At 63.2% G+C, this 18629-nt stretch overlaps 5 non-coding genes across 5 annotated transcripts; all 5 read right to left on the bottom strand.

The window, feature by feature from the left end:
• Positions 1 to 119, bottom strand: LOC142867790 (5S ribosomal RNA). Its single transcript, XR_012917142.1, has one exon. It is a non-coding gene; the product is annotated as a 5S ribosomal RNA (ribosomal RNA).
• A 3788-nt stretch (positions 120 to 3907) lies between these two features.
• On the bottom strand, positions 3908 to 4026 carry LOC142867801 (5S ribosomal RNA). The gene has a single exon (XR_012917144.1). It is a non-coding gene; the product is annotated as a 5S ribosomal RNA (ribosomal RNA).
• Positions 4027 to 7812: 3786 nt separating this feature from the next.
• On the bottom strand, positions 7813 to 7931 carry LOC142867812 (5S ribosomal RNA). The gene has a single exon (XR_012917145.1). It is a non-coding gene; the product is annotated as a 5S ribosomal RNA (ribosomal RNA).
• A 3788-nt stretch (positions 7932 to 11719) lies between these two features.
• Positions 11720 to 11838, bottom strand: LOC142867814 (5S ribosomal RNA). Its single transcript, XR_012917146.1, has one exon. It is a non-coding gene; the product is annotated as a 5S ribosomal RNA (ribosomal RNA).
• A 3788-nt stretch (positions 11839 to 15626) lies between these two features.
• On the bottom strand, positions 15627 to 15745 carry LOC142867815 (5S ribosomal RNA). Its single transcript, XR_012917147.1, has one exon. It is a non-coding gene; the product is annotated as a 5S ribosomal RNA (ribosomal RNA).
• Positions 15746 to 18629: the final 2884 nt, after the last annotated feature.

Here is an 18629-nt window from a genome sequence, read left to right on the forward strand (position 1 = left end):
AGCCTGTGGCACCCGGTATTCCCAGGCGGTCTCCCATCCAAGTACTAACCAGGCCCGACCCCGCTTAGCTTCCGAGACCAGACGAGATCGGGGGCGTTCAGGGTGGTGTGGCCCTAGACGGCGGCGGCGGAGGGCGCCCCTGCCCCGCTCAAGAAGCCGAGCCTCTCTGGGCTTCCCCGCCGCCGCCTCCCGCCCCAGGCCCCGCGCCGGGCCGGGCCGGTTGAGTTCGCCGGCCGGGTCCCGCGGGCTCCCAGGGACGGGGGTGATGGGCGGGGCGGGGCGGGGCGGGGGGCTGTCTCTCTATACACACACACACACACACTCACACTCACTCACACTCACACAAGATGCGCCTCCACGGCTGGACTCGCCAAGGTGGAGCCCTCCCAGCCCCCCTCGTCTCCTCGCCCGGCCTCCTTCACCTACCCGCTGCCCACCCCCAGCGCGTCGCTGCCTGCCGCTGACTGCGCACGCGCGGGACGCTCGCCCTTTGACCCCAGCCAGGGGCCGCCCTCCCCCACAACCCCTTTCAGCTGCGCCCCCCCCCTCGCCCTGTGGGTGGGCTGCCGCCTATTCCCCCGGGCCAGGGCTGGGGCACAGCCAGTGTATGGGGCGTCTCTCTCTGGGGATGTGTCCCATGGGTGGGGTGGGGTGGCCTGGTTTGGGGGGCGCTGAAGAAATCAGTCCCCTCCATCTCCTACCTCTGGAAAACGCCCAAGCCCGTGGAGAACTGCCGGCACCGCTTCGTGGGGGCCGGGACCCTCCTCCGTGTCCTCCTGTGGCCCAGTCCAAGGGGCCTGGGCCTGGCCGGGGCTGCATTGGACCCCGACCACCCTGGCGTGTGGACTCGCTAAAAATCGGCCATTAGATATTGGATTCCAGCTTCCTGGAGGTCATTTCACTAATGAGTGCACCGGAAAGAGTTTCCTAATCCATCTGTGAGGGTGGCAACTGAAAGAGAATTTTAAAGCTGACAGAATAGGCGAGGGAAGGCATAGGAGATTTCCACACCCAGCAAGGAAGACTTTCCCGAAATGGAAGAAAGAAACGAGCAAACAGAGACACCGGTAGCCCGCCCGGAAAAGAGTCTGCCCCTTAGAGAAAGCACCCTGACCGGGTTCACCCGTGGGTGGGTGGCGAGCTAGCGGCATTCAGAAGAGCGAGGCCCGCAGTCTGTGCGGAAGACACCTGCGCTCGGGTGTGTGTGGCGGCGCGATTCACAAGCAGCTCCAGATGTTAAACCAAGGAGAAGCCAGGGAGTTCCCAACGCCCCAGGTGTCCTCAGCCCACGACTGGCTGCTGTGGGAATGGGAAGCCCGGCTCCTTGTCTCAGAGCGGGGTTCCCAGGAGGATCAGGCTGAAGCTGGGACTTGGCCTCAAAGTGTCCCCTCGCATGGCCACCCCCTTCCCCTTCCTGCTCCTCTACTCCTGGTGCCCCTCCATCCAGGGGCCAGACCTTAAAGAGTCACCGCAAGAGAATCCTGGTCCCAAAGGAGCCTTCTGGGGGACCGGTGCTGAGAGAGGTTGTGGGCATGGCCCGCTGGGGCTCTGCCCGACCCAGGGCTGAGAGATGCCACCTCCCAGCTCTGGGTCCCTGCAGGAAGTGTTGGCAAGCACAGGGCCGGTCCTCCAAAGGCCCAGGTGCAGGGAGCCCAGGCCAAGCAGCCTGTGGAAGAAGCCACTTGCCGTGCCACCCCGGGAACAGGACTGCAGGCCCCGGCCCTTCCCACCTCCTCCTCCTCCTCCTCCTCCTCCCCCCCGCCCCCCCCCACAGGGCACAGGGCTCAGAGACACCTCAGACTCTTGCTACCCAAAGTGCAAAGGGCATCAGTTGCTCCTCCAACCCCCCCGCCCAGCAGACCACGTTGTCCAGCCAGCCCCCGGGCCTCCCTGGGGTGCCCAGCACAAAAGTGCAGACACCCACCGGACCCTCAGTCTCAGTTTTCGGAGGTTTTTGCCACTCTAAGGACCCGCAGGCCGGCTGGGCCTTCGGGCAGGACAGAGAGCCCCGGAATCCGACTTGGAGAGCTGCGTGTACGTCCCCATCAGGAGGCGGTCCCCACCTCCGCGGCTCTCCCCTTGCGGGGAGCGGCAGCCCAGCCGGCAGCCGCAGGGCCTCAGGGAAGACACCAGGCTGGGCCCCCGCGGCACAGCGGGGGCACGTCCCCCGCACTCACGCGACTTAGGGACGGCTGCTGGAGACTGCTGCGGCCACCCTGCTGCCGGGTTTCTGGAGGGCTTCCTGGAAGCAGCGTCCACACCAAGCCCTTGGAAGGCCCAGGCGACGGAGGAGCCGGTCAGGCAGGGGCCGAGGACGGTGAGAGGCCGGGCGGGAAGGAGCATGTCAGGCAGGGGCAGAGGACGGTGACAGGCCGGGCGGGGAGGAGCCGGTCAGGCGGGGGCCCAGGACAGTGACGGGCCTGGCCGGGGAGGAGCGCGTCAGGCAGGGGCAGAGGAGACGGGCTGGGTAAGGGTTAGGGTGACAGTTAGGGCACAATTCACAATCGCAAAGACGTGGAAGCGACCCGAGTGCCCATCCATCCAGGAGTGCATTAATAAAATGTGGCGCGTGGACACCACAGAGTGCCATTCGGCTGTGAGGAGCAGCGGTGAGAGGGCGCCTCTCGTGTTCTCCTGGCCAGAGCTGGAACCCGTTCCAGTAAGCCAGGTATCCCAAGAATGGACACACGAGCACCACGTGAGCGCGCTCACCAGCAAATTGGTACGAACGGATGGACGCCTAAGTGGACAGAGAGGAATCACCTTCATCGGGTGGGTGTCGGGCGGGTGGGGGGAGGGGAGGGGCATACACATCCATTAGGCATGGGGTGGGTGCGCACCGACTGGGGGATGGGCGCACTTGAAGCTCTGACCCGAGGGGGGAGGCTTGGAGAGGGCAAGGCACCCGACCTTAACATTGGTACCCCCACAATACGCTGCAACAACATGAGAGGTATATGAATAAGAACACAGGGGGGGCCGGGCGCGGTGGCTCACGCCTGTAATCCTAGCTCTCTGGGAGGCCGAGGCGGGCGGATTGCTCCAGGTCAGGAGTTCGAAACCAGCCTGAGCAAGAGCGAGACCCCCGTCTCTACTAAAAATAGAAAGAAATTAATTGGCCAACTAATATATATAGAAAAACACAGCCGGGCGTGGTGGTGCATGCCTGTAGTCCCAACTACTCGGGAGGCTGAGGCAGCAGGATTGCTTGAGCCCGGAGATTGAGGTTGCCGTGAGCTAGGCTGACGCCATGGCACTCACTCTAGCCTGGGCAGCAAAACGAGACTCTGTCTCAAAAAAAAAAAAAAAAAAAAAAAAAAAGAACACAGGGGGGAGGGGGGCACGGGCAACACATGTCACCTGAATACTTGTACTCCCATCATCTGCTTGAAAAGAGAGAGAAAAGAAAATGCAATCATAGAGGTAAGAGACACTTTTTAAAAATCATGAATCCGAAGAGAAAAGTAAAAGGAGGCCTGTGGAGCAGGTCTGGGTGTGACTCCGGATCCCCCAACATCAGGTGCCACCACCAAAGATTCCTGCGTGTAGCCCATAGAACCCCAAAAGCAACGGGACGAGTTCTGGTCACATACTCCCTCAAAATGACATCCTGGCCTTCTTCTGGAACTCCCTCCCCTCTCAGACTCTCAAGGTTTCCTCCAGCGTGTCGGTTCCCACAGAGCAGACCTTTGGTCTGAGACCTGACAGTCCAGATGCCACGCATGCTGCCGCGTGGCGGCGGTGTCGCGGCTTGGGACAAGAGGAGGCCCCACGGTGCGGGCTGGGGCGCCAGGCACCGCGGGCGGGCGCTGAGGGTGGGGGTGACCCCCACCCCGGGCCGCCGCCGCGCTCCCAGAAAGGGGACAGAACAAGAGGCAAAAAAAAAAAAAAAAAAAAAAAAAGCAGCAGCCTGTGGCACCCGGTATTCCCAGGCGGTCTCCCATCCAAGTACTAACCAGGCCCGACCCCGCTTAGCTTCCGAGACCAGACGAGATCGGGGGCGTTCAGGGTGGTGTGGCCCTAGACGGCGGCGGCGGAGGGCGCCCCTGCCCCGCTCAAGAAGCCGAGCCTCTCTGGGCTTCCCCGCCGCCGCCTCCCGCCCCAGGCCCCGCGCCGGGCCGGGCCGGTTGAGTTCGCCGGCCGGGTCCCGCGGGCTCCCAGGGACGGGGGTGATGGGCGGGGCGGGGCGGGGCGGGGGGCTGTCTCTCTATACACACACACACACACTCACACTCACTCACACTCACACAAGATGCGCCTCCACGGCTGGACTCGCCAAGGTGGAGCCCTCCCAGCCCCCCTCGTCTCCTCGCCCGGCCTCCTTCACCTACCCGCTGCCCACCCCCAGCGCGTCGCTGCCTGCCGCTGACTGCGCACGCGCGGGACGCTCGCCCTTTGACCCCAGCCAGGGGCCGCCCTCCCCCACAACCCCTTTCAGCTGCGCCCCCCCCCTCGCCCTGTGGGTGGGCTGCCGCCTATTCCCCCGGGCCAGGGCTGGGGCACAGCCAGTGTATGGGGCGTCTCTCTCTGGGGATGTGTCCCATGGGTGGGGTGGGGTGGCCTGGTTTGGGGGGCGCTGAAGAAATCAGTCCCCTCCATCTCCTACCTCTGGAAAACGCCCAAGCCCGTGGAGAACTGCCGGCACCGCTTCGTGGGGGCCGGGACCCTCCTCCGTGTCCTCCTGTGGCCCAGTCCAAGGGGCCTGGGCCTGGCCGGGGCTGCATTGGACCCCGACCACCCTGGCGTGTGGACTCGCTAAAAATCGGCCATTAGATATTGGATTCCAGCTTCCTGGAGGTCATTTCACTAATGAGTGCACCGGAAAGAGTTTCCTAATCCATCTGTGAGGGTGGCAACTGAAAGAGAATTTTAAAGCTGACAGAATAGGCGAGGGAAGGCATAGGAGATTTCCACACCCAGCAAGGAAGACTTTCCCGAAATGGAAGAAAGAAACGAGCAAACAGAGACACCGGTAGCCCGCCCGGAAAAGAGTCTGCCCCTTAGAGAAAGCACCCTGACCGGGTTCACCCGTGGGTGGGTGGCGAGCTAGCGGCATTCAGAAGAGCAAGGCCCGCAGTCTGTGCGGAAGACACCTGCGCTCGGGTGTGTGTGGCGGCGCGATTCACAAGCAGCTCCAGATGTTAAACCAAGGAGAAGCCAGGGAGTTCCCAACGCCCCAGGTGTCCTCAGCCCACGACTGGCTGCTGTGGGAATGGGAAGCCCGGCTCCTTGTCTCAGAGCGGGGTTCCCAGGAGGATCAGGCTGAAGCTGGGACTTGGCCTCAAAGTGTCCCCTCGCATGGCCACCCCCTTCCCCTTCCTGCTCCTCTACTCCTGGTGCCCCTCCATCCAGGGGCCAGACCTTAAAGAGTCACCGCAAGAGAATCCTGGTCCCAAAGGAGCCTTCTGGGGGACCGGTGCTGAGAGAGGTTGTGGGCATGGCCCGCTGGGGCTCTGCCCGACCCAGGGCTGAGAGATGCCACCTCCCAGCTCTGGGTCCCTGCAGGAAGTGTTGGCAAGCACAGGGCCGGTCCTCCAAAGGCCCAGGTGCAGGGAGCCCAGGCCAAGCAGCCTGTGGAAGAAGCCACTTGCCGTGCCACCCCGGGAACAGGACTGCAGGCCCCGGCCCTTCCCACCTCCTCCTCCTCCTCCTCCTCCTCCCCCCCGCCCCCCCCCACAGGGCACAGGGCTCAGAGACACCTCAGACTCTTGCTACCCAAAGTGCAAAGGGCATCAGTTGCTCCTCCAACCCCCCCGCCCAGCAGACCACGTTGTCCAGCCAGCCCCCGGGCCTCCCTGGGGTGCCCAGCACAAAAGTGCAGACACCCACCGGACCCTCAGTCTCAGTTTTCGGAGGTTTTTGCCACTCTAAGGACCCGCAGGCCGGCTGGGCCTTCGGGCAGGACAGAGAGCCCCGGAATCCGACTTGGAGAGCTGCGTGTACGTCCCCATCAGGAGGCGGTCCCCACCTCCGCGGCTCTCCCCTTGCGGGGAGCGGCAGCCCAGCCGGCAGCCGCAGGGCCTCAGGGAAGACACCAGGCTGGGCCCCCGCGGCACAGCGGGGGCACGTCCCCCGCACTCACGCGACTTAGGGACGGCTGCTGGAGACTGCTGCGGCCACCCTGCTGCCGGGTTTCTGGAGGGCTTCCTGGAAGCAGCGTCCACACCAAGCCCTTGGAAGGCCCAGGCGACGGAGGAGCCGGTCAGGCAGGGGCCGAGGACGGTGAGAGGCCGGGCGGGAAGGAGCATGTCAGGCAGGGGCAGAGGACGGTGACAGGCCGGGCGGGGAGGAGCCGGTCAGGCGGGGGCCCAGGACAGTGACGGGCCTGGCCGGGGAGGAGCGCGTCAGGCAGGGGCAGAGGAGACGGGCTGGGTAAGGGTTAGGGTGACAGTTAGGGCACAATTCACAATCGCAAAGACGTGGAAGCGACCCGAGTGCCCATCCATCCAGGAGTGCATTAATAAAATGTGGCGCGTGGACACCACGGAGTGCCATTCGGCTGTGAGGAGCAGCGGTGAGAGGGCGCCTCTCGTGTTCTCCTGGCCAGAGCTGGAACCCGTTCCAGTAAGCCAGGTATCCCAAGAATGGACACACGAGCACCACGTGAGCGCGCTCACCAGCAAATTGGTACGAACGGATGGACGCCTAAGTGGACAGAGAGGAATCACCTTCATCGGGTGGGTGTCGGGCGGGTGGGGGGAGGGGAGGGGCATACACATCCATTAGGCATGGGGTGGGTGCGCACCGACTGGGGGATGGGCGCACTTGAAGCTCTGACCCGAGGGGGGAGGCTTGGAGAGGGCAAGGCACCCGACCTTAACATTGGTACCCCCACAATACGCTGCAACAACATGAGAGGTATATGAATAAGAACACAGGGGGGGCCGGGCGCGGTGGCTCACGCCTGTAATCCTAGCTCTCTGGGAGGCCGAGGCGGGCGGATTGCTCCAGGTCAGGAGTTCGAAACCAGCCTGAGCAAGAGCGAGACCCCCGTCTCTACTAAAAATAGAAAGAAATTAATTGGCCAACTAATATATATAGAAAAACACAGCCGGGCGTGGTGGTGCATGCCTGTAGTCCCAACTACTCGGGAGGCTGAGGCAGCAGGATTGCTTGAGCCCGGAGATTGAGGTTGCCGTGAGCTAGGCTGACGCCATGGCACTCACTCTAGCCTGGGCAGCAAAACGAGACTCTGTCTCAAAAAAAAAAAAAAAAAAAAAAAAAAAGAACACAGGGGGGAGGGGGGCACGGGCAACACATGTCACCTGAATACTTGTACTCCCATCATCTGCTTGAAAAGAGAGAGAAAAGAAAATGCAATCATAGAGGTAAGAGACACTTTTTAAAAATCATGAATCCGAAGAGAAAAGTAAAAGGAGGCCTGTGGAGCAGGTCTGGGTGTGACTCCGGATCCCCCAACATCAGGTGCCACCACCAAAGATTCCTGCGTGTAGCCCATAGAACCCCAAAAGCAACGGGACGAGTTCTGGTCACATACTCCCTCAAAATGACATCCTGGCCTTCTTCTGGAACTCCCTCCCCTCTCAGACTCTCAAGGTTTCCTCCAGCGTGTCGGTTCCCACAGAGCAGACCTTTGGTCTGAGACCTGACAGTCCAGATGCCACGCATGCTGCCGCGTGGCGGCGGTGTCGCGGCTTGGGACAAGAGGAGGCCCCACGGTGCGGGCTGGGGCGCCAGGCACCGCGGGCGGGCGCTGAGGGTGGGGGTGACCCCCACCCCGGGCCGCCGCCGCGCTCCCAGAAAGGGGACAGAACAAGAGGCAAAAAAAAAAAAAAAAAAAAAAAAAGCAGCAGCCTGTGGCACCCGGTATTCCCAGGCGGTCTCCCATCCAAGTACTAACCAGGCCCGACCCCGCTTAGCTTCCGAGACCAGACGAGATCGGGGGCGTTCAGGGTGGTGTGGCCCTAGACGGCGGCGGCGGAGGGCGCCCCTGCCCCGCTCAAGAAGCCGAGCCTCTCTGGGCTTCCCCGCCGCCGCCTCCCGCCCCAGGCCCCGCGCCGGGCCGGGCCGGTTGAGTTCGCCGGCCGGGTCCCGCGGGCTCCCAGGGACGGGGGTGATGGGCGGGGCGGGGCGGGGCGGGGGGCTGTCTCTCTATACACACACACACACACACTCACACTCACTCACACTCACACAAGATGCGCCTCCACGGCTGGACTCGCCAAGGTGGAGCCCTCCCAGCCCCCCTCGTCTCCTCGCCCGGCCTCCTTCACCTACCCGCTGCCCACCCCCAGCGCGTCGCTGCCTGCCGCTGACTGCGCACGCGCGGGACGCTCGCCCTTTGACCCCAGCCAGGGGCCGCCCTCCCCCACAACCCCTTTCAGCTGCGCCCCCCCCCTCGCCCTGTGGGTGGGCTGCCGCCTATTCCCCCGGGCCAGGGCTGGGGCACAGCCAGTGTATGGGGCGTCTCTCTCTGGGGATGTGTCCCATGGGTGGGGTGGGGTGGCCTGGTTTGGGGGGCGCTGAAGAAATCAGTCCCCTCCATCTCCTACCTCTGGAAAACGCCCAAGCCCGTGGAGAACTGCCGGCACCGCTTCGTGGGGGCCGGGACCCTCCTCCGTGTCCTCCTGTGGCCCAGTCCAAGGGGCCTGGGCCTGGCCGGGGCTGCATTGGACCCCGACCACCCTGGCGTGTGGACTCGCTAAAAATCGGCCATTAGATATTGGATTCCAGCTTCCTGGAGGTCATTTCACTAATGAGTGCACCGGAAAGAGTTTCCTAATCCATCTGTGAGGGTGGCAACTGAAAGAGAATTTTAAAGCTGACAGAATAGGCGAGGGAAGGCATAGGAGATTTCCACACCCAGCAAGGAAGACTTTCCCGAAATGGAAGAAAGAAACGAGCAAACAGAGACACCGGTAGCCCGCCCGGAAAAGAGTCTGCCCCTTAGAGAAAGCACCCTGACCGGGTTCACCCGTGGGTGGGTGGCGAGCTAGCGGCATTCAGAAGAGCGAGGCCCGCAGTCTGTGCGGAAGACACCTGCGCTCGGGTGTGTGTGGCGGCGCGATTCACAAGCAGCTCCAGATGTTAAACCAAGGAGAAGCCAGGGAGTTCCCAACGCCCCAGGTGTCCTCAGCCCACGACTGGCTGCTGTGGGAATGGGAAGCCCGGCTCCTTGTCTCAGAGCGGGGTTCCCAGGAGGATCAGGCTGAAGCTGGGACTTGGCCTCAAAGTGTCCCCTCGCATGGCCACCCCCTTCCCCTTCCTGCTCCTCTACTCCTGGTGCCCCTCCATCCAGGGGCCAGACCTTAAAGAGTCACCGCAAGAGAATCCTGGTCCCAAAGGAGCCTTCTGGGGGACCGGTGCTGAGAGAGGTTGTGGGCATGGCCCGCTGGGGCTCTGCCCGACCCAGGGCTGAGAGATGCCACCTCCCAGCTCTGGGTCCCTGCAGGAAGTGTTGGCAAGCACAGGGCCGGTCCTCCAAAGGCCCAGGTGCAGGGAGCCCAGGCCAAGCAGCCTGTGGAAGAAGCCACTTGCCGTGCCACCCCGGGAACAGGACTGCAGGCCCCGGCCCTTCCCACCTCCTCCTCCTCCTCCTCCTCCTCCCCCCCGCCCCCCCCCACAGGGCACAGGGCTCAGAGACACCTCAGACTCTTGCTACCCAAAGTGCAAAGGGCATCAGTTGCTCCTCCAACCCCCCCGCCCAGCAGACCACGTTGTCCAGCCAGCCCCCGGGCCTCCCTGGGGTGCCCAGCACAAAAGTGCAGACACCCACCGGACCCTCAGTCTCAGTTTTCGGAGGTTTTTGCCACTCTAAGGACCCGCAGGCCGGCTGGGCCTTCGGGCAGGACAGAGAGCCCCGGAATCCGACTTGGAGAGCTGCGTGTACGTCCCCATCAGGAGGCGGTCCCCACCTCCGCGGCTCTCCCCTTGCGGGGAGCGGCAGCCCAGCCGGCAGCCGCAGGGCCTCAGGGAAGACACCAGGCTGGGCCCCCGCGGCACAGCGGGGGCACGTCCCCCGCACTCACGCGACTTAGGGACGGCTGCTGGAGACTGCTGCGGCCACCCTGCTGCCGGGTTTCTGGAGGGCTTCCTGGAAGCAGCGTCCACACCAAGCCCTTGGAAGGCCCAGGCGACGGAGGAGCCGGTCAGGCAGGGGCCGAGGACGGTGAGAGGCCGGGCGGGAAGGAGCATGTCAGGCAGGGGCAGAGGACGGTGACAGGCCGGGCGGGGAGGAGCCGGTCAGGCGGGGGCCCAGGACAGTGACGGGCCTGGCCGGGGAGGAGCGCGTCAGGCAGGGGCAGAGGAGACGGGCTGGGTAAGGGTTAGGGTGACAGTTAGGGCACAATTCACAATCGCAAAGACGTGGAAGCGACCCGAGTGCCCATCCATCCAGGAGTGCATTAATAAAATGTGGCGCGTGGACACCACAGAGTGCCATTCGGCTGTGAGGAGCAGCGGTGAGAGGGCGCCTCTCGTGTTCTCCTGGCCAGAGCTGGAACCCGTTCCAGTAAGCCAGGTATCCCAAGAATGGACACACGAGCACCACGTGAGCGCGCTCACCAGCAAATTGGTACGAACGGATGGACGCCTAAGTGGACAGAGAGGAATCACCTTCATCGGGTGGGTGTCGGGCGGGTGGGGGGAGGGGAGGGGCATACACATCCATTAGGCATGGGGTGGGTGCGCACCGACTGGGGGATGGGCGCACTTGAAGCTCTGACCCGAGGGGGGAGGCTTGGAGAGGGCAAGGCACCCGACCTTAACATTGGTACCCCCACAATACGCTGCAACAACATGAGAGGTATATGAATAAGAACACAGGGGGGGCCGGGCGCGGTGGCTCACGCCTGTAATCCTAGCTCTCTGGGAGGCCGAGGCGGGCGGATTGCTCCAGGTCAGGAGTTCGAAACCAGCCTGAGCAAGAGCGAGACCCCCGTCTCTACTAAAAATAGAAAGAAATTAATTGGCCAACTAATATATATAGAAAAACACAGCCGGGCGTGGTGGTGCATGCCTGTAGTCCCAACTACTCGGGAGGCTGAGGCAGCAGGATTGCTTGAGCCCGGAGATTGAGGTTGCCGTGAGCTAGGCTGACGCCATGGCACTCACTCTAGCCTGGGCAGCAAAACGAGACTCTGTCTCAAAAAAAAAAAAAAAAAAAAAAAAAAAGAACACAGGGGGGAGGGGGGCACGGGCAACACATGTCACCTGAATACTTGTACTCCCATCATCTGCTTGAAAAGAGAGAGAAAAGAAAATGCAATCATAGAGGTAAGAGACACTTTTTAAAAATCATGAATCCGAAGAGAAAAGTAAAAGGAGGCCTGTGGAGCAGGTCTGGGTGTGACTCCGGATCCCCCAACATCAGGTGCCACCACCAAAGATTCCTGCGTGTAGCCCATAGAACCCCAAAAGCAACGGGACGAGTTCTGGTCACATACTCCCTCAAAATGACATCCTGGCCTTCTTCTGGAACTCCCTCCCCTCTCAGACTCTCAAGGTTTCCTCCAGCGTGTCGGTTCCCACAGAGCAGACCTTTGGTCTGAGACCTGACAGTCCAGATGCCACGCATGCTGCCGCGTGGCGGCGGTGTCGCGGCTTGGGACAAGAGGAGGCCCCACGGTGCGGGCTGGGGCGCCAGGCACCGCGGGCGGGCGCTGAGGGTGGGGGTGACCCCCACCCCGGGCCGCCGCCGCGCTCCCAGAAAGGGGACAGAACAAGAGGCAAAAAAAAAAAAAAAAAAAAAAAAAGCAGCAGCCTGTGGCACCCGGTATTCCCAGGCGGTCTCCCATCCAAGTACTAACCAGGCCCGACCCCGCTTAGCTTCCGAGACCAGACGAGATCGGGGGCGTTCAGGGTGGTGTGGCCCTAGACGGCGGCGGCGGAGGGCGCCCCTGCCCCGCTCAAGAAGCCGAGCCTCTCTGGGCTTCCCCGCCGCCGCCTCCCGCCCCAGGCCCCGCGCCGGGCCGGGCCGGTTGAGTTCGCCGGCCGGGTCCCGCGGGCTCCCAGGGACGGGGGTGATGGGCGGGGCGGGGCGGGGCGGGGGGCTGTCTCTCTATACACACACACACACACTCACACTCACTCACACTCACACAAGATGCGCCTCCACGGCTGGACTCGCCAAGGTGGAGCCCTCCCAGCCCCCCTCGTCTCCTCGCCCGGCCTCCTTCACCTACCCGCTGCCCACCCCCAGCGCGTCGCTGCCTGCCGCTGACTGCGCACGCGCGGGACGCTCGCCCTTTGACCCCAGCCAGGGGCCGCCCTCCCCCACAACCCCTTTCAGCTGCGCCCCCCCCCTCGCCCTGTGGGTGGGCTGCCGCCTATTCCCCCGGGCCAGGGCTGGGGCACAGCCAGTGTATGGGGCGTCTCTCTCTGGGGATGTGTCCCATGGGTGGGGTGGGGTGGCCTGGTTTGGGGGGCGCTGAAGAAATCAGTCCCCTCCATCTCCTACCTCTGGAAAACGCCCAAGCCCGTGGAGAACTGCCGGCACCGCTTCGTGGGGGCCGGGACCCTCCTCCGTGTCCTCCTGTGGCCCAGTCCAAGGGGCCTGGGCCTGGCCGGGGCTGCATTGGACCCCGACCACCCTGGCGTGTGGACTCGCTAAAAATCGGCCATTAGATATTGGATTCCAGCTTCCTGGAGGTCATTTCACTAATGAGTGCACCGGAAAGAGTTTCCTAATCCATCTGTGAGGGTGGCAACTGAAAGAGAATTTTAAAGCTGACAGAATAGGCGAGGGAAGGCATAGGAGATTTCCACACCCAGCAAGGAAGACTTTCCCGAAATGGAAGAAAGAAACGAGCAAACAGAGACACCGGTAGCCCGCCCGGAAAAGAGTCTGCCCCTTAGAGAAAGCACCCTGACCGGGTTCACCCGTGGGTGGGTGGCGAGCTAGCGGCATTCAGAAGAGCAAGGCCCGCAGTCTGTGCGGAAGACACCTGCGCTCGGGTGTGTGTGGCGGCGCGATTCACAAGCAGCTCCAGATGTTAAACCAAGGAGAAGCCAGGGAGTTCCCAACGCCCCAGGTGTCCTCAGCCCACGACTGGCTGCTGTGGGAATGGGAAGCCCGGCTCCTTGTCTCAGAGCGGGGTTCCCAGGAGGATCAGGCTGAAGCTGGGACTTGGCCTCAAAGTGTCCCCTCGCATGGCCACCCCCTTCCCCTTCCTGCTCCTCTACTCCTGGTGCCCCTCCATCCAGGGGCCAGACCTTAAAGAGTCACCGCAAGAGAATCCTGGTCCCAAAGGAGCCTTCTGGGGGACCGGTGCTGAGAGAGGTTGTGGGCATGGCCCGCTGGGGCTCTGCCCGACCCAGGGCTGAGAGATGCCACCTCCCAGCTCTGGGTCCCTGCAGGAAGTGTTGGCAAGCACAGGGCCGGTCCTCCAAAGGCCCAGGTGCAGGGAGCCCAGGCCAAGCAGCCTGTGGAAGAAGCCACTTGCCGTGCCACCCCGGGAACAGGACTGCAGGCCCCGGCCCTTCCCACCTCCTCCTCCTCCTCCTCCTCCTCCCCCCCGCCCCCCCCCACAGGGCACAGGGCTCAGAGACACCTCAGACTCTTGCTACCCAAAGTGCAAAGGGCATCAGTTGCTCCTCCAACCCCCCCGCCCAGCAGACCACGTTGTCCAGCCAGCCCCCGGGCCTCCCTGGGGTGCCCAGCACAAAAGTGCAGACACCCACCGGACCCTCAGTCTCAGTTTTCGGAGGTTTTTGCCACTCTAAGGACCCGCAGGCCGGCTGGGCCTTCGGGCAGGACAGAGAGCCCCGGAATCCGACTTGGAGAGCTGCGTGTACGTCCCCATCAGGAGGCGGTCCCCACCTCCGCGGCTCTCCCCTTGCGGGGAGCGGCAGCCCAGCCGGCAGCCGCAGGGCCTCAGGGAAGACACCAGGCTGGGCCCCCGCGGCACAGCGGGGGCACGTCCCCCGCACTCACGCGACTTAGGGACGGCTGCTGGAGACTGCTGCGGCCACCCTGCTGCCGGGTTTCTGGAGGGCTTCCTGGAAGCAGCGTCCACACCAAGCCCTTGGAAGGCCCAGGCGACGGAGGAGCCGGTCAGGCAGGGGCCGAGGACGGTGAGAGGCCGGGCGGGAAGGAGCATGTCAGGCAGGGGCAGAGGACGGTGACAGGCCGGGCGGGGAGGAGCCGGTCAGGCGGGGGCCCAGGACAGTGACGGGCCTGGCCGGGGAGGAGCGCGTCAGGCAGGGGCAGAGGAGACGGGCTGGGTAAGGGTTAGGGTGACAGTTAGGGCACAATTCACAATCGCAAAGACGTGGAAGCGACCCGAGTGCCCATCCATCCAGGAGTGCATTAATAAAATGTGGCGCGTGGACACCACGGAGTGCCATTCGGCTGTGAGGAGCAGCGGTGAGAGGGCGCCTCTCGTGTTCTCCTGGCCAGAGCTGGAACCCGTTCCAGTAAGCCAGGTATCCCAAGAATGGACACACGAGCACCACGTGAGCGCGCTCACCAGCAAATTGGTACGAACGGATGGACGCCTAAGTGGACAGAGAGGAATCACCTTCATCGGGTGGGTGTCGGGCGGGTGGGGGGAGGGGAGGGGCATACACATCCATTAGGCATGGGGTGGGTGCGCACCGACTGGGGGATGGGCGCACTTGAAGCTCTGACCCGAGGGGGGAGGCTTGGAGAGGGCAAGGCACCCGACCTTAACATTGGTACCCCCACAATACGCTGCAACAACATGAGAGGTATATGAATAAGAACACAGGGGGGGCCGGGCGCGGTGGCTCACGCCTGTAATCCTAGCTCTCTGGGAGGCCGAGGCGGGCGGATTGCTCCAGGTCAGGAGTTCGAAACCAGCCTGAGCAAGAGCGAGACCCCCGTCTCTACTAAAAATAGAAAGAAATTAATTGGCCAACTAATATATATAGAAAAACACAGCCGGGCGTGGTGGTGCATGCCTGTAGTCCCAACTACTCGGGAGGCTGAGGCAGCAGGATTGCTTGAGCCCGGAGATTGAGGTTGCCGTGAGCTAGGCTGACGCCATGGCACTCACTCTAGCCTGGGCAGCAAAACGAGACTCTGTCTCAAAAAAAAAAAAAAAAAAAAAAAAAAAAGAACACAGGGGGGAGGGGGGCACGGGCAACACATGTCACCTGAATACTTGTACTCCCATCATCTGCTTGAAAAGAGAGAGAAAAGAAAATGCAATCATAGAGGTAAGAGACACTTTTTAAAAATCATGAATCCGAAGAGAAAAGTAAAAGGAGGCCTGTGGAGCAGGTCTGGGTGTGACTCCGGATCCCCCAACATCAGGTGCCACCACCAAAGATTCCTGCGTGTAGCCCATAGAACCCCAAAAGCAACGGGACGAGTTCTGGTCACATACTCCCTCAAAATGACATCCTGGCCTTCTTCTGGAACTCCCTCCCCTCTCAGACTCTCAAGGTTTCCTCCAGCGTGTCGGTTCCCACAGAGCAGACCTTTGGTCTGAGACCTGACAGTCCAGATGCCACGCATGCTGCCGCGTGGCGGCGGTGTCGCGGCTTGGGACAAGAGGAGGCCCCACGGTGCGGGCTGGGGCGCCAGGCACCGCGGGCGGGCGCTGAGGGTGGGGGTGACCCCCACCCCGGGCCGCCGCCGCGCTCCCAGAAAGGGGACAGAACAAGAGGCAAAAAAAAAAAAAAAAAAAAAAAAAAGCAGCAGCCTGTGGCACCCGGTATTCCCAGGCGGTCTCCCATCCAAGTACTAACCAGGCCCGACCCCGCTTAGCTTCCGAGACCAGACGAGATCGGGGGCGTTCAGGGTGGTGTGGCCCTAGACGGCGGCGGCGGAGGGCGCCCCTGCCCCGCTCAAGAAGCCGAGCCTCTCTGGGCTTCCCCGCCGCCGCCTCCCGCCCCAGGCCCCGCGCCGGGCCGGGCCGGTTGAGTTCGCCGGCCGGGTCCCGCGGGCTCCCAGGGACGGGGGTGATGGGCGGGGCGGGGCGGGGCGGGGGGCTGTCTCTCTATACACACACACACACACTCACACTCACTCACACTCACACAAGATGCGCCTCCACGGCTGGACTCGCCAAGGTGGAGCCCTCCCAGCCCCCCTCGTCTCCTCGCCCGGCCTCCTTCACCTACCCGCTGCCCACCCCCAGCGCGTCGCTGCCTGCCGCTGACTGCGCACGCGCGGGACGCTCGCCCTTTGACCCCAGCCAGGGGCCGCCCTCCCCCACAACCCCTTTCAGCTGCGCCCCCCCCCTCGCCCTGTGGGTGGGCTGCCGCCTATTCCCCCGGGCCAGGGCTGGGGCACAGCCAGTGTATGGGGCGTCTCTCTCTGGGGATGTGTCCCATGGGTGGGGTGGGGTGGCCTGGTTTGGGGGGCGCTGAAGAAATCAGTCCCCTCCATCTCCTACCTCTGGAAAACGCCCAAGCCCGTGGAGAACTGCCGGCACCGCTTCGTGGGGGCCGGGACCCTCCTCCGTGTCCTCCTGTGGCCCAGTCCAAGGGGCCTGGGCCTGGCCGGGGCTGCATTGGACCCCGACCACCCTGGCGTGTGGACTCGCTAAAAATCGGCCATTAGATATTGGATTCCAGCTTCCTGGAGGTCATTTCACTAATGAGTGCACCGGAAAGAGTTTCCTAATCCATCTGTGAGGGTGGCAACTGAAAGAGAATTTTAAAGCTGACAGAATAGGCGAGGGAAGGCATAGGAGATTTCCACACCCAGCAAGGAAGACTTTCCCGAAATGGAAGAAAGAAACGAGCAAACAGAGACACCGGTAGCCCGCCCGGAAAAGAGTCTGCCCCTTAGAGAAAGCACCCTGACCGGGTTCACCCGTGGGTGGGTGGCGAGCTAGCGGCATTCAGAAGAGCGAGGCCCGCAGTCTGTGCGGAAGACACCTGCGCTCGGGTGTGTGTGGCGGCGCGATTCACAAGCAGCTCCAGATGTTAAACCAAGGAGAAGCCAGGGAGTTCCCAACGCCCCAGGTGTCCTCAGCCCACGACTGGCTGCTGTGGGAATGGGAAGCCCGGCTCCTTGTCTCAGAGCGGGGTTCCCAGGAGGATCAGGCTGAAGCTGGGACTTGGCCTCAAAGTGTCCCCTCGCATGGCCACCCCCTTCCCCTTCCTGCTCCTCTACTCCTGGTGCCCCTCCATCCAGGGGCCAGACCTTAAAGAGTCACCGCAAGAGAATCCTGGTCCCAAAGGAGCCTTCTGGGGGACCGGTGCTGAGAGAGGTTGTGGGCATGGCCCGCTGGGGCTCTGCCAGACCCAGGGCTGAGAGATGCCACCTCCCAGCTCTGGGTCCCTGCAGGAAGTGTTGGCAAGCACAGGGCCGGTCCTCCAAAGGCCCAGGTGCAGGGAGCCCAGGCCAAGCAGCCTGTGGAAGAAGCCACTTGCCGTGCCACCCCGGGAACAGGACTGCAGGCCCCGGCCCTTCCCACCTCCTCCTCCTCCTCCTCCTCCTCCTCCCCCCCGCCCCCCCCCACAGGGCACAGGGCTCAGAGACACCTCAGACTCTTGCTACCCAAAGTGCAAAGGGCATCAGTTGCTCCTCCAACCCCCCCGCCCAGCAGACCACGTTGTCCAGCCAGCCCCCGGGCCTCCCTGGGGTGCCCAGCACAAAAGTGCAGACACCCACCGGACCCTCAGTCTCAGTTTTCGGAGGTTTTTGCCACTCTAAGGACCCGCAGGCCGGCTGGGCCTTCGGGCAGGACAGAGAGCCCCGGAATCCGACTTGGAGAGCTGCGTGTACGTCCCCATCAGGAGGCGGTCCCCACCTCCGCGGCTCTCCCCTTGCGGGGAGCGGCAGCCCAGCCGGCAGCCGCAGGGCCTCAGGGAAGACACCAGGCTGGGCCCCCGCGGCACAGCGGGGGCACGTCCCCCGCACTCACGCGACTTAGGGACGGCTGCTGGAGACTGCTGCGGCCACCCTGCTGCCGGGTTTCTGGAGGGCTTCCTGGAAGCAGCGTCCACACCAAGCCCTTGGAAGGCCCAGGCGACGGAGGAGCCGGTCAGGCAGGGGCCGAGGACGGTGAGAGGCCGGGCGGGAAGGAGCATGTCAGGCAGGGGCAGAGGACGGTGACAGGCCGGGCGGGGAGGAGCCGGTCAGGCGGGGGCCCAGGACAGTGACGGGCCTGGCCGGGGAGGAGCGCGTCAGGCAGGGGCAGAGGAGACGGGCTGGGTAAGGGTTAGGGTGACAGTTAGGGCACAATTCACAATCGCAAAGACGTGGAAGCGACCCGAGTGCCCATCCATCCAGGAGTGCATTAATAAAATGTGGCGCGTGGACACCACGGAGTGCCATTCGGCTGTGAGGAGCAGCGGTGAGAGGGCGCCTCTCGTGTTCTCCTGGCCAGAGCTGGAACCCGTTCCAGTAAGCCAGGTATCCCAAGAATGGACACACGAGCACCACGTGAGCGCGCTCACCAGCAAATTGATACGAACGGATGGACGCCTAAGTGGACAGAGAGGAATCACCTTCATCGGGTGGGTGTCGGGCGGGTGGGGGGAGGGGAGGGGCATACACATCCATTAGGCATGGGGTGGGTGCGCACCGACTGGGGGATGGGCGCACTTGAAGCTCTGACCCGAGGGGGGAGGCTTGGAGAGGGCAAGGCACCCGACCTTAACATTGGTACCCCCACAATACCCTGCAACAACATGAGAGGTATATGAATAAGAACACAGGGGGGGCCGGGCGCGGTGGCTCACGCCTG

The sequence above is a fragment of the Microcebus murinus genome, unplaced genomic scaffold, assembly GCF_040939455.1.
Source record: "Microcebus murinus isolate Inina unplaced genomic scaffold, M.murinus_Inina_mat1.0 scaf020_hap2_Mmur4.0, whole genome shotgun sequence".
NCBI lineage: Eukaryota > Metazoa > Chordata > Mammalia > Primates > Cheirogaleidae > Microcebus > Microcebus murinus.